The sequence below is a fragment of the Gorilla gorilla genome, chromosome 12 (assembly GCF_029281585.2).
Source record: "Gorilla gorilla gorilla isolate KB3781 chromosome 12, NHGRI_mGorGor1-v2.1_pri, whole genome shotgun sequence".
Lineage (NCBI taxonomy): Eukaryota > Metazoa > Chordata > Mammalia > Primates > Hominidae > Gorilla > Gorilla gorilla.
In genome coordinates, this window is record NC_073236.2 from 120,768,987 (window position 1) to 120,788,894 (window position 19,908).

Genomic DNA, 19,908 nt, shown 5'->3' on the forward strand with positions numbered 1-19,908 from the left:
CAGGGACCCTGGGGAGCCCCTGATGGGAGCCGGCTGCCTCCGCGCTTACACAGCTGTAAGGCTCTTCATGTTCTTGGGCTGGCCTAGCACATGTGTGGCTTCAAAATGTTCAAACCTCAGGCCTCAAATAATCTTTTGTTCTGTTTTCCTGCTTTGTATGTTTGACTCAGTAGCTTTGTTTGTTTTCATAAAGTATTTCCTTTTGGTTTGTGTTTCTTGGCATGGCCCAGTTTGGGATTTTCTACATACAATCTTCTTGGGACCCCTTGCCATTCATAATGCCACGCCTCCAGGAGGTCTGCAAGCTTTCAGATGATTTCCACTTCCTAAGGCTTGGGAGAGCACTAAGGACCATGATGCCTTCGCTTTTTGTACCTGAGGGGTGAGGGCTGTAGGGAACACAACTGTGTAGGGTCTGGAGCTTCCTCATTTACAGTGCAAGAGATGTACTCAAGCCAAAGAAATCTCATATTCTCATCTTCCAGCTGAACTTTTTTATCACTGATATTGGCAGTACTGATTCTTTGAAATTACAAGTTTCTTGACCTTATCTTTGGGGTTCTGCAACTAGTGGGTTCTTTAAAAGAAAGCCAGGCAGAAAGATAAGCTCTCACCAGCAGCCCCAAGTCCCAGAGAAAGCCTCAGCCTTTCTTTACATAGATCTACCAGCTTTTTTTCCCTTCCCCTGAGGAAAGACATAAAACCCTTTCCCCAAGATTGTCAACATTCCAAAGCAACTAGTCCTGCAGGTTCCCTGTGTGCAAATGGCCATTGCCCTTCTCTGGAGCTGAGCTCCAGGGTGGAAGCTCTTGGCTCCCTGAGCATCCCCTTCAAAGAGGAAAATACCAGTGCCTCCTGAACCAACAATGAGATATGTTTGACTAGTGGTGATGAAATGTCTTCTATAAACACTCCCTACCTTACCCACCTCCCCTTTCTAGGACTGATTCACCACCGAAATATTCGTGTCACCCAAGTTCAAGTACATGAAACCAAACCCTTTGGTGTCAGTTGTTCTTAAGTGCTGTAGAAAGCCACACAAACTTCACTGGCTAGGGAGGTAATTAAGCCAAAGCCAGCCGCTGGCCTCCAACAGGACTGCGAGAACTACAAATGAGACCTGGGCCTGGGGCTTTCTGGGTCAGATCAATAGTGCCTGCTGGGAATCCATGTTGCACAGTGAATTCCCCCCAAAAGTTCCTGGCCTTGCCCAGCCAGAATACATACTTTCAGCACAAGAAGAGATAGGACCAGGCACCAACTAATGTGATTTTTGTCTTCTACCATCAGCAGACTATGTAATCTCATTATCTCAGGACCCTCTCCCTCAGAGCTTGGGATCCGAAATGAAGTTTAATTTTAAATTCTTATATGAGTACAAGGGTTTTTTTTTTTTTTTTTTTGACAAAGTCTCGCTCTGTTGCCAGGCTGGAGTGCAGTGGTAGGATCTTGGCTCACGGCAACCTCCGCCTCCTGGGTTCAAGTGGGCAACCTCTGCCTCCTAGGTTCAAGCGATTCTCCTGCCTCAGCCTCCTGAGTAGCTGGGACTACAGGCACACACCACCACGCCCAGCTAATTTTTGTATTTTTAGTAAAGATGGGGTTTCACCATGTTGGACAGGATGGTCTCAATCTCCTGACATCGTGATCCACCTGCCTCGGCCTCCCAAAGGGCTGGGATTATAAGCATGAACCACCTCACCCAGCCTGAGTACAGAGCTTTTTACATATATTTTTAGAATAAAAATGACTGTAATGGGACTAGACTAATTATTTCCTTAGGGGAAATATATACATACATATATATATATATGAAGCACCCAATTTTTCTATATATTACAGGGGGCATTTTCAGCAGGAAGAGTGCCAGTATAAATCAAAACTCCCCTGGTTATGGAGAACACTGAACCCAAGCAAATTCTCCTGGGAGTCCCTAGTCATTGGGAAAGACACTATCCCTGAAGCAGGAGGAGTGATGACCCCCTTTCACAAACCTTAAATTTTATTTTCCCCTGAACACTATGTTAGATAAATCTTTACCTTCTCAGGAAAGTCTGTAGAAGTTCAGGTTATCTATGATCTAGCTACAGTATATTGTTTTTATTATTATAGTACTGAATGCTGCGGCAACTATACGTATTGATCTGTTATTCTACCACAGATGTTATGCAACATAGACACTTCTAGGTGTAAATAAGTAAATCGGCATTTTCCAAGCTAGCGTTTTGAACCCTATTCTCAGGATGTCAATTAGGGTAATATGAAACAAAAACTTGTTATGTATTAAAATTGTTAGTAACAGCTGATGACAAGAACTTTAAAAGGTTTCTTTACCTTAGAATCTTCAATAACTGAGTGTGCATTGCAAATCTCCACCAGGGAGCCTTAGTGTGCTATATTTTCCAAATTTATTCTACAAAGTAACTTTATTTTTTCTTTTTTCAGGACTATTAACAACTCCTGAAATACTAAGCTATAGAACACAGTTTAGCAAAGTGGGTTAAGAAGAATTTCCTGTGATATAACTAAGCTAATTCAGCCAGTGTAGTTTAGCCTAGAAGGGGCTAGAAGATTGATAGAAGAAATCCATATTTTAAAAATAATATTATTTATGGCCACTAAATAGAACATTTTAAAAATAGTGTCTTAAAAGAATTAATTTATATGGACTGTCTAAGTAGCAAACAAGCAAACAAACAAACAAACACACACTCTGGCTATAGAACACTATTTTACTGGGCTTAATGTTGCTTGTGTGTGGCCCATGTCACCTTATGCCCTTTGGATTAGAAATACTTGTGTGGCTGACCTGGGAGATGGATCATCGAATATAAATTTACATGTGTAAGAACATCTGCTCTGAATTGTAAAGAGCTCACTTACAATTTCACCTTGGAAATATGACTTATTTGTAAGATGGCACTACCTGTAATGGAAAGTTAAACTTCCTACATCATGGGTGTGTAAGCAGATGTGTTCTCATTTGAGCTTTGCATTCCTTATCTACATTGGTCTAAATTAGTGAGGTGAGCCTATCCCCAGAGCTGACATGTGAATACAATGTGAGGAGAAAAACACTCCTTCTTCAGTGTTTCAGCCCTGTTTGCAGTTCCAATCACACCTTCTCATGTTACTGGTAAATCAGTCAAGCTCCTGGCATGAGTTTGCAGCTCAGAGAAAGGCAACTTGTCCCTTGCTGAGCTAAGGGGCAGCCTCCAGGCTCCTTTTAATCTGATTGTTTTAATTCGATTTAATCTGCCCAGTAAATATTTTTCTTCAGCTGCAGAAAAGTGTAAATCAACCAAGTAGTTCATAATCTATGTATACAGTTAACAGAACTCATGCTGGCTGATGCAATGGGAGTTGATTTGCGTTTGCTTTTGCCAGGCAATCACCACAGTTCCCCACGGGGTAAGCATTTCATATGATGGTAATAACAGAAGCAGTACCTCACCCCAGTATTAACTCCAATTCATTGATCAGTTACTATGTACTTGTAGCTTTCCGTTACCTTCATTATACTTGGGAAAGTAGGCATCGTTATCCCCATTTTACAGATGAGTTAAACGAGGTGCAGAAAGATTGAATGATGTGCCCAAGGTCTCCCCTAAGAGTTGGTGAAGCCAGCATTCAAACTCCAAGTATGCTCGATGCCAATACCTTTGCTCTTGCTGTTATACTACCACCATTCTGTCTGTATAAAATGACACACACAGAATTTTAACCTGTTCAGTTCTATGAGCTAACATCCTTGAGCTGACTCAATAGACTTGGCTGGGATTTGTTTTTTTAATGCCAAGCATCTGAGAATCAAGATCAAATTGGACCTTTCAAATTTCTTCCAAAATTCCCATGGAGACACAGACGACAATAATTCAAACATCTACTAACATTTAGTACTAACATCTAAATTTTATCCAGAACCTGGAGGCACTGGTGCAACTGCAAGACCATGAGCCTGTATAGAAGAACATCATCTGAGGCCTGCTTCTGTGATGTTTCTAGGGAAACTGAAAACCTGCACCCACTAAAGCAGGGAGGAAGACTGTTTCCTTGTTCTACTGTTGACCCATCAATCCAGAATAATCAAACCCTCATCACAGCTCAAGACCCCTCTGCTTCACAGGGGTTAGTGTCTGAAGCAACCAGGAGAGGGAGGGCTGAGCTGTGGCCTGGGTGAGTAGGGGTGCAGTGATGGAGAAGGATGTGGAGAAGGAGTAGGAGGAGTAAGTAAAAGTATGTTAAACATTTTACATGCAGGGAGAATCAAAGTTGACAGCAATAATAATAACAGCAATGTATTGAGTATACACATAAAATGATTCCTTTTCAAAGACATGCTTGTAAGTTTGACTCAGAGCTTAGAAAACTTAGCAAAGGAGTATTTTCTTTTTCCTTAGGGGATAAGAAGATTGATCTGAGGTCAGAAAAAATTGAGTTTGAGTCTCATTATGCTACTTTCTTTTTTGAGACGGAGTCTCACGCAGTTACCCAGGCTTGAGTGCAGTGGCACCATCTCAGTTCACTGCAACCTCTGTCTCCCAGGTTCAAGCAGTTCTCGTGCCTTAACCTTCCAAGTAGCTGGGATTACAGGAACCTGCCATCAGACGCAGCTAATTTTTTTTTTTTTTTTTTTTTTTTTGTGGAGATGGGGTTTCACCTTGTTGGCCAGGCTGGTCTCGAATTCCTGACCTCGAGTGATTCACCTACCTTGGCCTCCCAAAGTGCTGGGATTATTGGTGTGAGCCACCGTGGCTGGCCTCATTCTGATCTTTACTAGTTATGTGACTTTCACAAGTCGTTTACCTTTCGTGAACCTCAGTTTACTGAACTGTCAAATGAGAATAATAATACCCGTTTTCGAAGGATGCTGCAAGAATTAAATGAGGTAATGCATAGAGTATTCATAGCCTGGCATTTTGCTATCATTTAAAACTGGCAGCAATAATAATATTTGAGGCCTTGTTCCTGTATTACAATTGGGCCACAAAACAGTTTGTCAAGGTAAATAGAAGAAATAGACCCAGAGCCTGCACATGGCTTCCAGCACAAAGGCTGTATTTAAATTGAAATGATTATTCTAGTCCTAGTTAATGCTTTTTCAATTACAGCTCCATGTTTTGTCTTGACTTTCTTAGACTGATAGATACATGTTTAAGAATATTTTTGAAAATCTTAAAAGTAGTCATTAAAAGAATTAAAACCATATGTGTGCCTATTAAAGTTTGGGGAGATATAAAAGACCTCCAACTTGAAAAAAGTAAAAGAAATATGAAAAATACATCCCAAATATAAAGTACACACACAGAAAAAAAGGTGACAGAAGAATAACACAAATTAATTGTTAAATAAAGACAAATGAGTTTAACATTCTTATTAAAATACAGCCTCCTTTGGGGAACAAAAATAATATTAGTAAAACAAATGTCTGCTCTTTATAAGGGTAAATCTTGAAACAAAATGACAGAAGAATAGATCAGAATAGTAAGATGGGCAAAGATTTTTCCAGTAAATGCAAACCGAAGAGCTTAATGTTGGGTAAATTGATTGCATCTTGCAATTCTAATTTATGTTCTGTCAGTTATAAATGAAGTTGGACATCTTTCATAAGTTTTCCAGTTCAATTTTTTTCTTATAAACTTCCTGCTCACAATTCTTCCTCAATTTTCTATTGTATTTTTTGACTTTGTAACTGATTTATTAGAGTCCTCTATGTTAGTCCTTAATTGTATGTGTTTCAAAAAAATTTTCTCATTTGTCATTTGTCTTTGAACTTTCTCACAACAGTTTCTAAATTTATGTGCACAAGACTGTTTATCGCAACTTATTTTTAATAGTACAAACCTGAAGAATACTCTTCTATATAAATATTAGGGTCAACTTTCAACTTACTTTTTTCACAAGAACCTCATGGGGCATATTAAAGAAATTGTATTGAATCAACAGAATTATTTATGGAAAATTGATTTATATATGTTATTAAGTTTTTTCATCTGTGATTTTCATATCAGTTTGTCATTTATTTCCAAATATTTGTAGTTTCCATTAAAATTTGATCTTCAAACCACACACTATTTAGAATTGCTTTTTTGTTTTTTTGAAATTCCAAATGTATGAGATTTTGGGGAAGCATAGTTTATCACTTTTAATTTTATCAAATTTTAGTTACAGACAATGGTTTGTGCCTTATAAATTATTTGGTATTTATTGACATTTCCTTACTGATTAATACTGTATTAGTTTTCTATTGCTGCATAACAAATCATCCCAACCTTCATAACCTAAAATGACACCCATTTATTAGCTCATATAGTTCTATAGGTCAGAAAACTGGCACAGAGCAGCTGAGTTCTCTGCTCATGGTCTCACAGTGCAGGAATTGTAGTATCAGCTGATCTTGTCTGGAGGCTCTGGGAAATAATCTGCTTCCAAGCTCATTCCTGTTGGTACAGTTCAGTTCTTTGTGGGTGTGGGACTGAGGTTCCTAGCTACATCTGCCAGCTATCAGCTGGAGATCACTCTCAGCTCCTAGAGGCCATATGCATGAAGAGCCTCATGACCCCATCCATCTTTAAAGCCAGCAACAGAAAATTTCTTTTGTATCAAATCATCTTCATACTTTGAATCTCTGGATTGTCCTGTTTCTGACCTCTAGACCCAGATTTAAAGGGCTCATGGAGCTGGGTCAAGCCCACTTGGATAATTTATCTATTTTAAGGTCAACTGATTTGGCGCCTTAATTACATCTGCAAAATCATTTTACAGCAGTACCAAGATTAGTGTTTGATTGAATAACTGGGTGTATGTACACCAGGTTTTGGGCTCTTCGAGGCCCTCTTAGAATTCTGCCTGCCATAGACGTGTGCTTGAAAAGACTATACTTTATACATATGCCGTGTTCAGTGTTTCATAAACGTCTATTTGATCAAACTTACTGTGACCTCAAATCTTCTATGTCCTTACAAATTGCACAGGTTTTAACGTGTCTGAAACAATGTTTATATTAATATCTTGACATTCATGAAAGTAGTGTAGTCAAATCAGTGAAATTTGAGACTGAGAAATTAGTGCCATTTAAGACACTTGCATTTTATCTCACAAATATATATATATATTTTATCTCACAAATATATATATATATATTTGTCTACACAGTTCTCTAAGAACTTAGGGAGAATCAATTCCTTCCTATTTCACAGATACATCAGATAATGGTACTCTACTCTTGGGCATAGAAAGGTTGTTGCTTCACCAATTCCATTCTCCAATAACTCTAAAGCATCCTGCAGGATCCTCTTCAGTCATCTCTTCATATAATACCTGACCCCCAACATCTTATAGTCCTTCACTTATTTGTCATCAATTCTTCCTCTCTCCTTCCTTTCTTTCTTCCTTCCTTTCCTCCTTCCCATCTTCCCATAGTAAGCTTTTGTTACACACACACACACACACACACGCGCGCGTTTGTGAGCAGGTGCATGTGTGAATCTTTAATTATATCTCCTCTTTTCTTATTCAGCTATACTATACTGCCTATGGTTGGGTGTGAAGATTGGGAAGAAACATGTGTTTTAGGTTAACATTGTGTTCCTAGTACGCAAGATAGTTCCTGTTCCATAGTGCTGTTCAAATATTTGTTGAATAAGTAATGGATATTATTTATAAATAAATGGATAAATAGATAACTGTTTATAAAGTGCCCATGATGAGGCAAGGCTTTCATTCAATTATAATGACACTTAAGGTGTCATTATAATTTATAATTATAAATTATATATGTTTATAAGTTTATATCTCTGCTTTCCCCATTTGCCTATAGAATCTCTTCACTGCTGCAGTCATCCTAGTCTACAATATTACCAATTTCTTACCTGGATTACTATAATAGTCTCCTCAGTGCTTTCCCTGCATTCTGGTTCCCTGGCTTCAAATCCATCCTCCATACAGCAGTCAAAGTGAGCTCTTAAAACTGTAAATCACATTATTTCACCACTATGCTTAAAACCTTTTTTAAAAAATAAAGTCTAAATTAATGTATAAGGGGCAACCATACATACCAGTTTGCCTGGCACACTTCTATTTATGCTTACTATCCTAACATAAATCCTACTCCAACTGCCTAGATGTCAGTCTACGACCCATGGGTAAAATGTCTAGTTTTTGAGGACATCCTGAAACTGGCTTAAAGACTTAAATGGCCTGGCCCTTTAACATGTGCTTGGTATAGATATGAGTGAATTAGTGTTGGCTGGGGATTGCATGGCCTAGAGCTCCTTTTGGGTATCTTTGTTGTTTTTCAGCCTCACCTCTGCAAGAGCCTTTGTAACTGAGTAGCTGAATGATAGTAACACCCTGTTGATTTTTTTAGCTGTCCCCAGAGTAGTCTTTGTTCACACGCAGGGTGGGCACCACTCATTGAACTCGATACATGTGAGCCACTCTGTTCAGCCTTGACAACATCCCAAAATTTTCCACTATGTGTTCTTCTAAAAGTTGATAATATTTTTGACATGATTCCTCAATATATTGATCATTGATACTGATTGTTACCACTCATAGAACATTAGTGTCAGTGAAAAATCATACTTTATTTTATTTTATTAGCATACTAGCAGTGTAAGCATTTTTATTAAGACAGTAATCTTTCCCCAGTGCACATCATGAAACAGTCAATACTTCCTTTGATCAAGGCTAGTACTTGAAAACGTAACTCTTTAGACTTAACATGTCTAGTTATCTAGCAGCTAGGTAAACAATGATCAGATAAACAATGATCAGTTTGGGTTGAATATATAGGGTGCCAAGTATTAAATTGTTTGTTGTAAATATAACTTCTGAGCAAGAAAATCATGCCTTCTTCCTTGAGCATTTGAGATTTTAAGATAAAAATGACAGAGCTCCCTGCCTTATAAGACTTACAGCTTATAAAAAAGATAGCTTTTACAGGCAAACATTGTAATAATATTCTAGAAAAAATGGCTTGCATGATGTCTGGCATACAGATGGCATTCAAATATGTACTACTTGAATAAATAAATTAAAGCATGCATGAGAGATTAAATAAAAGTAAAAAGATTGAGGGAAGCATAGCAGAAAGCACTTTCTGCATGGGAAGTTAGCAAAAGCATCACAAGCCATGGTTGCACGGAGACCGACCTCTGGAGCTTGTGTGTGAGCCGACTAGATGGAGAAGGCTGGAGAAGGTGTCCTGGGCAGGTGGAATTGCTTGGCAAATGCGTGGAGCTGTACTGAAAACAAAACCATGCATGGCATGTGCAGGAAGTTGAGTAGGAGTTCAATGATCTGGAAAGGGTCCTCAAAATTTCGTGGGTAATGTTTTATCAGGATGAGAAGTAATGGCTTTGACAGCACTGACGTCCATTATACAAGTTGATCATGCTTCAGAATGTAGGCTATTGATATTTCTCCCTGGTTCATGCAGGATTTGATGACACACAGTTATCACATTCACAAAAGCAGCTACCCTTGTTCTTGGAGCACCTAGTCCATAGGACTGCTAGACCACATGTACTCAAAGATGGGCCTCCCAAGATCATCGGGGAGCAAACGGCCCATCCTCCCTGGTGACTATGGATGCCACTGGCTCTGGCTACTCCTAGTAAACTTCTCTTTTCTCGATGCTCCTGGATAATATGTAAGAACCAAAACTAAATGAGAAAGAGTGCGCGAGGTTGTTTGCCTGAGGCTAAGTCGGTGGCGCCTCTCTACTTCTTTGCAGTGTTTGTTTATAAGGTCATGTGAGGCAGGATGGTATAAAGGGAATGCTACTGAACATGTGGGTAAATCTAGAATCTGAATCCCAGCTTGGCTCGTGGCTAACTTTGTGATCTTGGGCAAATTACTTCCCTTCTTTGAATTTTGGTGCAGAGGCAATTTTTGAGGTTGCTGCTAGCTCTAATAGTTTAGGACCGCATCATCCTATTGTGCCCCAGGTTGTCAGAATAACCAGGTTTTTTAGATGGTGGAGTCAGAATGGAGAAACAAGCAAACAACAAAAGAAATCTTAAGGAAAATTTTATGGGCAATATCTTATCTGGGTGAGGAAAGTAATGGCCTTGATAGTACTGCTGCCCATGATTCAAGCCAATTTTTTTTTTTCCAAAAAGTACAGTATCAATAGCCCAGACAAACCACTGAATGCTGGTTAGCTGGGAGTTGGAAGAAACAAGAGCTGAGGTAGATGGACATAGTCTGATGCCATAGGCTCATCTCTTCTGCAACTTTCACACAATCTCAGGCATCAAAGCTGTTTGCCTTTGAGTGAGAACAGCTTCCTCTCTAGGGGAACTTCTATTTGCTCACTATGTCCCAGAAAGCAAGAGAAAGACAAAAACAGCGGGACCACTCTTTGCTAACCCTTTGCTAGCACGCCAGTCTTAAGAGGGTCAGAGTCTGGTAGCTCTGGTCTTCTCAGAGACTGCTTTAACAGAAATACCTCATGACCTGGGCAGGGCAGAGTGAACTGCAGCATTTCTCTGAGGGAAAGGGAAAGGGCCCCAGAGCTCCAGTATCATATCTAATAGAAAAATGTTCTGGGTGTGACGCTGTGTAGGAGGACTTGTTTCTGTGAGGGAGCCTTATGAAAAGATACACAGACTAAACGAGCAAACAAAAAAGTGGCAGACATGAGTGTACTTCCTGCCACATTTTACACAACATGGAGGTACTTCCTGCCACATTTTACACAGAGATGAAAGTTGATTTTGAGAACACAAAGATATTACAGTAAATACTTTCATCTCCATAATAACAAGAGTGAGAAAAATCATTAGGGTTATGTTTGTCTGTGTGTGTGTGTGTGTGGTATCTGGCTACTGTACTTTAACAATAATTCCTCTTGACATTATACAAGGTCAGCAAGTCACCTCAAGACCACCCTGCTCGAGGGTTTGCTTTCCACACAGGGCTGCATGGGCTCCCTCAGCTGAGAAATGTCACCCAGCACCTTTCATATTTATGGTGACTCATAAACAGGAAACCAGTCCTGTCCATGACATTGTAACTTTTTCATATCTCAAATCCTTTTATGAAAATGAAAACACACACACACACGCATGCATACACACACACACACACACACACACACACACACACACACCCCAAACAAAATAAGAGAACTTAGCTGCCTTCTGCTTTCTGGGCCAAAATAAATATTGCCAAATTAGTAAGGCATACTGAACAAATTAAGCGCTAAATGCAAATTTATCGACTGAAATCCAATGGCAGAGTCACCAAAGAGCTTACAGTGGTGGAGTGCAGCCCTGTAAGTAGGTGTTTGTGTTGGCGAGTCTCTGCAGAGGGACATGGGAACAGTAATATAAAAAGAGAGCATTTCTGTTACACCCAAGATGAACAGTTTGTTTTAGAAAGTTCAAGTAAACAGTGTCTAACATATATTCACTGAATTCAGAATCTCAGTTGCTAATAGGAGAGGGATGAAAAAAAATAAGCTGGCTAAAATTTTTAAAAAATATCTCATTTGGAAATGTTCAAGTCAGCATCACAAATCATCTGATGAGATGGAGACGTTCCTCCTCATCTCTGAGCCATGAATAAGCCTCAACAGTGCTTCACAAAGGCAAACAAGAACTTCTCCCTGAAGGATATTTAAAACCTACAAAATAAGGAGACGATTTATCCCAATATTTTCTAATGTCCCAAACGGAATATACATGATCCTTTAAAGTTATGGGCATCATTTATTATGTCAAAGTTTTAAAAGTTGTATACGTATTGCCTTGTTTTGATGATTGATTTGGGAGGGGTTGAGGTAGAGAGTGGACATGTTTTTAAATGTGATCCTGTGATCGTGGACTCAATGACAGCCCTTCCTACACTGCTCAGGTTCTCTCATCTACTTTACTATGAAATACCCTAAGATGCAGAGAAACTCAGTAAGATCTCTGTTTGCATTAGATGCTTCTTCTTTAGCAAAGAGTTCCCACTTGTCTCGTCTTTGAAACTAGACAATTGAAGACACCATGATTCAGAGAAGTCTTTTATCACATACTACAAATTGAGAATAGAATGGGAACAGCATAGTATGTCAAGCCTAGAAGGATGTTTAGAACACTTTCTTTAACAGAGGAAAAATCTGTGCCAGAGAAAGTTCTAGAAGACTATTATTTTTATCTGCTGACTCTTAACCAAAGTTCTTTCTACATACCACTCTCCTCTCAAACACAGTTATTATTTAGAGGTTTTTTCTATAGATAATGTTCTCTTCCTACCCACAGCAACAGAGAGTAACAGAGTTAAATTTCTCCTTTTTCATGCCATATTTTGTCGCAAGAAAATCCAGCAGCCTTTTTCTGCAGAGGAGGAAATCAAGTCTAAACTCCTCAAGCGATTTGTGTTTTGAGGATACTGTTGGCCTTTGTTGGCCAAGACAGAGCACAAGTTTAGAAGTGGCAGTGCCAGGAAGACAGTGAGAAAACTGTGAAGCAGAAAAAAAGCCCAGATATAACAACTTAAGAACGGGAACTATATTAATATTTAGTGGGTGGGAATAAAAGTGACTTAGACATTATCTTCCCCAGTATGACATTCCCTAAGAAATCACCTAGTGTTACCTTTTCAAAAGTTAATTTATATTTTTTAAAATTAACACATTTATATTTATTTATCACGTACAACATAATGTTGTGAAATATGTATACACTATGAAATGGCTAAATCCAGCCAATTAATATATATATTACCTGACATACTTATTATTTTGTAGTGAGAACCCTTAACATCTAGTGTTACATTTTTTAAAGTGTCCAGAGAGTCAAAGGAATTAGCATTAACTTGATTTAATTTATTTGCATATCACAATTTCAACAATCTAGAAACCAAGCAACTATAATCTATAATAAGCAGCAATACCTTCAGTTCAGAGACTCACACAGCATAGCAAACAACCTCGTAAGTGTAGCTTAATTTACCTGTGACACCCTGGATTCATCTTAGATTTATTTTTTTGATCAATAGTCTAGGTCAATAAACATCCACACACATACTCAGAAACCTATCCCTAGGAGTTCAGGAAAACCTTGAACTACTAAAAAAATAATTACAACAGAAGTTAAACAAAACTCTTTTAAAGTGATTTAAATGAGAAGTGATATAAAAATAAGCATAGTGATTTTATTAATAATTATACTCATTAACAATATGTAAATTTCTTGGTGAAAATAACCAAAGTTTATTGTTATTGCAGTTCAATTCTCAGTCATGTCTCCTTCAGCGGAATATTAAACTAGGACCTCGCGTGGTCCTGGTTCTTGGTATAGAACCCACAGCCATCACCTTAGCTGGGTGGCCAATCCCTCCTCTCCACCTGAGCAAGGCAGCTCAGAGTGTCAGTCTGCTCCAGAATCGACCTGCTCCACCATCAAGTGATTGGGTCCTCCTGTCCTGCAGAAGATACAATGACTGTCACCTGTTGGTTTTTGGCCAGTTTAAAGCAACAGGTGTCTTCCAATGTGTAGATGTTTAATGAATAAATATTAATTTTACTCTTTTCACATGGGTTGATCTGCCCTAGAATAATCTTGGGTTGCCTAATTCTTCCTACCTCAAAGGTTGATTGTTCAGATGAATTAAACTGTGAATATGAAAGTTTTGGGTAACCTCAGAGAACTACCAATTTGAGGAGATTGGTTATTAGTGTAGATACTCATGGAAATGCTGTGGCAAACTTAAAATCTGTGCTGACTTTGAAAGTGACACCATATGAAGTTATTTATAAGACATAGGGGGGTTTGTGTTTCAGGCCAGGTTTTGCTAAAGCAGTGAGCTGGGAGTAGAATGGACTAGGGGTTGAATAACCACCTTAGCCGCAAGGATGACCACCACTCATACAAAAGCAGTCTCCCAGGAGTGGCCTCCTTTTCAGCCTTACTCAATTAACAGCACTGTGCTGGGGCACTTGGCAAAGCACGGGGTCACTGGAGGGCTCCCTGGGAAGCACAGGTCCTGTGGGAAATGAGCCAGGTCCTCACACCTGCCTCTTTCTCTGCCAACACTCCTCTCTGTCTCCTTATAGACTTCTTCGGATTTCTTTTCAGAGTGTTCTATTTACACAGACACCACCCAAACTCATCATGCAAATCTTTGCACTCACTTAATCCAATGCCCAGCACATTTGAGGATGTAATAAATATCTAGACTAATCTTACTGAACTATCATTGTCAACATCGTTATCATCATCATTAGAATTTATTTAATTTTTACAACATTCTTTTCAGTTCCTTAATTAGGATAAATCCAGAGTTCATCTCATACATATAACTGGTAAAAATATGTTATTTACAGTTTGTCTTACATGACAGAGTCTATATTAACTGAACAATTTGATATCAGAGAATTCTCTCAGCATGGTGAAAATATTCCTTTTGTTGCTGCTATAAGTTTTGTTGAGATATCCTGAAGTAAGGTAACAGGTATCTGGGCAGCTTTATTCAGACAATGTTGCCTTGACCAGGCCGTTTTCTGCTGGGGGATGATCTACTGTCCAAGTGTGTGTATCTGGTCTTTCAAACTGTGTGGTGACCTCTTTAAGAGTATAAATCTTATCTCCTATTTCTGTACTCTTTTCCAGTATCTAATACAAGACTTCAGACTTAATAAGTGTTCAGAAAAAACTCTGCAATAGATGAGGGAGCCTGAGAGCAGATGGGGTTTGGGTTGGACCAGCATTGTCTTCTGTTGAGCATAAAGACTGGTAATTCTGTAGGCCTCTTTACAGTCATACGTATCCATAAAACCCCATTTCTCCATACATGAAAACACACTCGACACAGCTGATGTGCATGCATCTCTCTACACACTCACACCTGTGCAGGCATGTGTATCCTAGTATCCCAGTATGCTCCGTTTCTGACATTCACTTCCTCTGCACTCAAAACAAGTCCCTACCCTGCCCACCACAAAGCCAGGCTCACAGCCAGGCACACTTTGTACACAGACACATGCTAACACAAACACATGCAAACTTATAAAGAGACCAGCACTCGTGCACACACATGCTACACACCTGCACACCTGCATATACTTCAGGTGTGTTTGAAGCTGAGACTGAAAGTTGGGAAGCACCCTGAATCCCTGCCTGTGTGGCAGTCACAACGTTATAAAATATGTCACACTAAAAAAAATTCTCTTTAGCCCCTGAGGATTGCAGGTTGACTTTAATGTTTTCAAGGACCCCGAATACTGACTCTTCTCTAACTTTGCTCAGGGCTAGTTCCTGAACAATACATAAATTGTGTTGGAATTAACGAGAAGAATACACTGTGTTCTCTAAGTGCCTTTCGGAGTAGTGTCCCAAATGCTCAAGACAATATTACTATTGTCTCCAAAGCTCAAGCCTGTTGTTTTATCTTTGAGGAAGTTTATTCCTAGATAGAGATCTTCATAACACCAGCTGGATATGGAGACATCGACAGGCTGGGTAGCATTTGTTGCCGCCTTATAAGAGCACCATTTTAAGAGCACCATTTAAAAACCGATGACTTTTCTCCTTAGCAATACAGCCACTTGCCCTGCTCAGATCTGCCTTTCTGGGAAACCTCAGGCTTTAGGAATTGGCCCAGTTACTGGCAGGATCCACAGAGTTGTAAAGACCAATGGGAAGGGAAAGAGTTTAAACTTTAACTTCTTCAGACATCATGGTACCATCACGAAAATGAATCAGAAACACCCACTGAGAACATTTTTCACTGTGCAGATGACAGAAGATAAGGAATGTTAGCAAAGGTGGAAAGTTCTGTACTGATAGCATCTTAGACCTGTGCGAATGGAGACAGTACTTCTCAGAAGTTTGCTGGGGAGTTCACATCACTTGTTTTCTTCTGACTTGCAGACTCAGAAAGAAAAACCTATTCCTAAATCACTCTTAAGAGAAATATTCTCCCCTCCCTCCTCCTAGTTTTGGAATGCTAAGCCTAAAGGGCCTCAACTTAATTCCTTTCTCTCTCTCTGTCTCTTTCGCTCTCTCTCTTTAACAGGAGAAGAAAAACCAAGAACACAAAAAGAGTGGGGCTTATTCACAGTGACCTTATAATATAGGGGCCAAATTAAAACTTGAGCTCAAAGTCCCAGACTCTCATTTTAGGTTTTATTTTTATTTTTTCCTAATCAGGCAATGTTATTTTCCACTACTCATTTAATTCTCCCCCTTTACCAATGGGAATTAGCCATCTTTTCAGTGAAAATGATTGTTGACTTGGCTTAATTTTGTGCTACAAGCTTTTAATTTACTATCACATTTACTGTAACGATTTGAATAGGGTTTTGATGAACTCTCAAGTGAATTTGGTGGGGGAGCAGTTAAAAATGAATTAGATTGGGATATTTAAAAATTTTGTGTTTTTTTTTTCATTCTAGAGACCTGGGGGATTTTAGAACAGGGCTTTCAAGGTAATGAAGGAAGAGAATCTTCTTTGGACTTCTTTTTGCTCCAGATGTGGAGAAGGCAACTTCCCGGAGTCTCTACCAGTGAGAAGGCTACAGAATCATGGGCGTAAGTATGCATGGCTGGGCATATCCTGGGGTTTGCTGTCTTGTACCAAAGACCAGAAATCAAAGGCCACTTGAATTGTTAAGACACATCTGGCATGGAGTCACATTGCTGTCTCCAGATTTGACCTGCCAGACTCTAGTCTCTGGGTAACACTTTTCTACCCACTGGCAGAGCTGAACAGGTTTTTGGAGGCCATCAGATCCAACCCATTTTGTAGGTGGAAAAATTTAGGGCCATAGAAAGTGTGGTATTCAGAATAATCCCTTCACCTCCTCTACAAAGTTGTGCATGTCCTAATCCCCAGAGTCTGTGAATATAGCCAAAGAGAATTTGCAGGTGCAATTAAGTTAAGGATCTTGAGATGGGGAGATAACCCTGGATTATCTGGGGGGTCCAATGTAATCACAAGAGTCCTCATAAGTGGAAGAGGGAGGCAGGTGAATGAGAGTCAGAGAAGGAGAAGTAACTGCAGAAAGAAAGGTCAGAGGGTTTCGATTGCTGAGTGAAGGTCACCAGCCAAGGAAATGAATTCTCCACTAGAGCCTCCAGAAGGAATGCAGCCCAGCTGGCACTTTGATGGTATCCCCGTGAGACCCCTGTCAGACTTCTGATCTCTGGAACTCAAAGATGAATTTGTGTTGCTTTAAGCCACCAAATTTGTGGTAGTTTCCTATGGCAGCAATAGAATACTAATACAGGTAGAAACAAGCAAAAGGGACAAGGACCTGCCTTCTTTCTTTTTCCTTTTGCCTGGAAACCATCTCTCCTCATGCCCTTTCTTTGCTTGGCCAACTTCTTTCCTCCTCGAGCCTTAGCTAAGGACGTATTGTAGCAATGCGTCCCTCAGACTAGATTCAGATTGTTTCTCTGGGTTGTGCTTTTTCTATGAAGTTACTCACCACTGTGGACTGTACTGACTTGCACGTTCATCTCTCCCAGCACGCTGCAGAGTCCTTGCAGGCACGAACCAGGTCTTATTCATCTTCTGATCACAAACATCTAGTGCAGGAGAGCTTTGAGTCATTAGTTTTGAATGAATATGTCAGAGAGTAATGGAAAGCTGTTTTCAAACCCAGGTGTATTAGAGCTTTCTACCTGGCATTAAAGAAGAATGTATGCATTTCTTCTGGGGTGTTATTCTTGTCTTTCACTTTTTGCATTGCAAGAGAGCAAGTCCTTGAGATGACCTTGAAGCCTTTGAATCCAAATGGATTGCCTGTGGGGTGACAGGACCTTGGGGACAGGCTCAGGATGGCTGATCCAAGGCAAGGCTTATGCCTTGAGCTCCCCAGGAAGGGGCGTCCTTGAACCTGTCACTGAGTTGTTACAGCTTCATGGACAAAATCTCTCTGTCTGAGGTGATAAACCAGTTTGCTAACATCCTCTCTGATCCCCAGAAAAATCAGGTCACCACCCCAAAAGGGAAGCTTTATTTCCAGAAGGCTGAGGAAATGCCAATGCCAGATATCACTTGGCAGTTCATGAATGGCTCCAAAAATCTGCCATGGGCTAATTGCAAATGTCTGTTCCTATATATGAAGATAAGCATGAACAAACATCTATCACCAGCTGCTGGTTCTTGGAACCAGTTGATTGACCTAGCAGAGTGGGTTATTTTGGAGAAGACAGTCCTGATGCCTTTTTTTTTTTTTCTGGCTTCTTCTATGTTCCTCTGCAGGGTATATCCATGACGCCAGCATGGACTTTTGCTGGCTCTCCCAGTGTCACGGACCCCAAGAAAATAATAGGGCTCATTCACCTTAGCTCTTCCATCTCGTAGAAGCAGGGCTGTTATTGTTACCCAGGTCCTTCACTTTAACCTCTGTGGATGTGGCTCTGGCTTAGGTGCTAAAGTTGTGTGCACAGTCTGCCACCAGTGGAAGGCACCCTAGATATTGGTGGGATGGGAGCTCAAAGATCTGGAGGATGTGTCTTCTTTCTCAATATTTGTTTCCATTTTACAAATGAAAGACAATTTAGGCTTAAGCATATCGTGCTGATTGCCTATAATACACTGCACTGGCTGTAGCCTTGTGAGAATGTCTGGCAAAGAAAAGGAGGCAAATATATACACAACCCCAAAACAAGGTGGTTATTTCATAGTGGGGCTTCTGTGGGACCTCCTTCTTCCCAAGGGTTGGCTAGAACAGTCATTTCCTGATATGGTTTGATTCTGTGTCCCCGCCCAAATATCATGTCAAATTGTAATCCCCAATGTTGGAGGTAGGGCCTGGTGGTAGGTGACTGGATCATGGGGACAAATTTCCTCCTTTGGTGCTGTTCTCCTAATAGAGTTCTCATGAGATCTGGTTGTTTAAAAGTGTGTGAACCCTCTCCCCTTCTCTCTCTTACTCTTGCCCTGGCCATGTAAGATTTGCCTGCTTTCCCTTCGCCTTCCACCATGATTGTAAGTTTCCTAAGGCCTCCCTAGCCATGCTTTCTGTACAGCCTTCAGAACCATGAGCCAATTAAACCTCTTTTCTTTATAAATTATCCAGTCTCAGGTATTTCTTGAGAGCAATGCAGGAACAGACAAGTACATTTCCCCAGCCGGGTCTTCTAATATATCACCACTTCTTGAGAACCTTGTGAAAACGACTCAACAGTCAAGTGGGCTTAGAAAAAGCTGCATCTTATTTCTTTTGGAAATTTACAACATACCCTGAGAAGTCATATAGGACCAAACCCATCTAAATTTATCTCACAATGTTTTGAATATTGTTGCATGGAAACTTTCCCCTGCTGAATACCTGTTAATATATCATTTAATGAATGTTCAGCAGCTCACATTTTGTGAAACCCCACATTTTGTGAAGCCCTTCTCAGGGCTTCTTAGTGAGATCCGTTTCTTTGCAGTGCTTTCTGAATGCTGCACGACTTACCATTTATGAAACAAGTGTCACAGATTAACCTCAGTTAATCCTCAAAGCAACTTTGAGGTAGGTACTAGTCATTCAATCACTAATTAATTAAATAATTCATATTTATTAGTTATCTACTATGGGCATGGCACCCAGGACAAGTTTGCTATTATCCCCATTTTATAGATGGAAAAACTGAGGCACATAAAAGTTAAATAATCTATCCAGAGTGACATGATCTGCAGATGACAGAGCCAGAAACAAATTTCAGCTTCTTTGATTCCCCATCTTCTGTTGTTTTCGCTTTTCTGACTGCAGATAAGTCTGTAACTGTCAGCTTGCCCCAGTATCACTCTAGAAGTTCAGGAGAGGGGTCTTTGCTATAAGCCGAATCTAGATTCCTGCTCTGTCTCATCTTCCCCTGATGTTGGCTCTGCTTTCAGCTCTGAGGGTCTGCAGAGACTCAGAGTCCCGGCCACCTTTGTAGTTCCATACTCTGAAGACAGAGAGCAAGACAG

The 19,908-nt window shown here is 40.0% G+C and overlaps 1 long non-coding RNA gene across 1 annotated transcript in view; it reads left to right on the forward strand.

Annotated features, from left to right (window-relative positions):
- The window catches only part of LOC129531789 (uncharacterized), a 282,788-nt gene that overhangs the window by 161,449 nt on the left and 101,431 nt on the right, over positions 1–19,908 (forward strand). The window contains exon 2 of the long non-coding RNA XR_008677198.2: positions 16,394–16,529. This is a non-coding gene — a long non-coding RNA (uncharacterized lncRNA). The remainder of the gene's footprint in view (positions 1–16,393; positions 16,530–19,908) is intronic.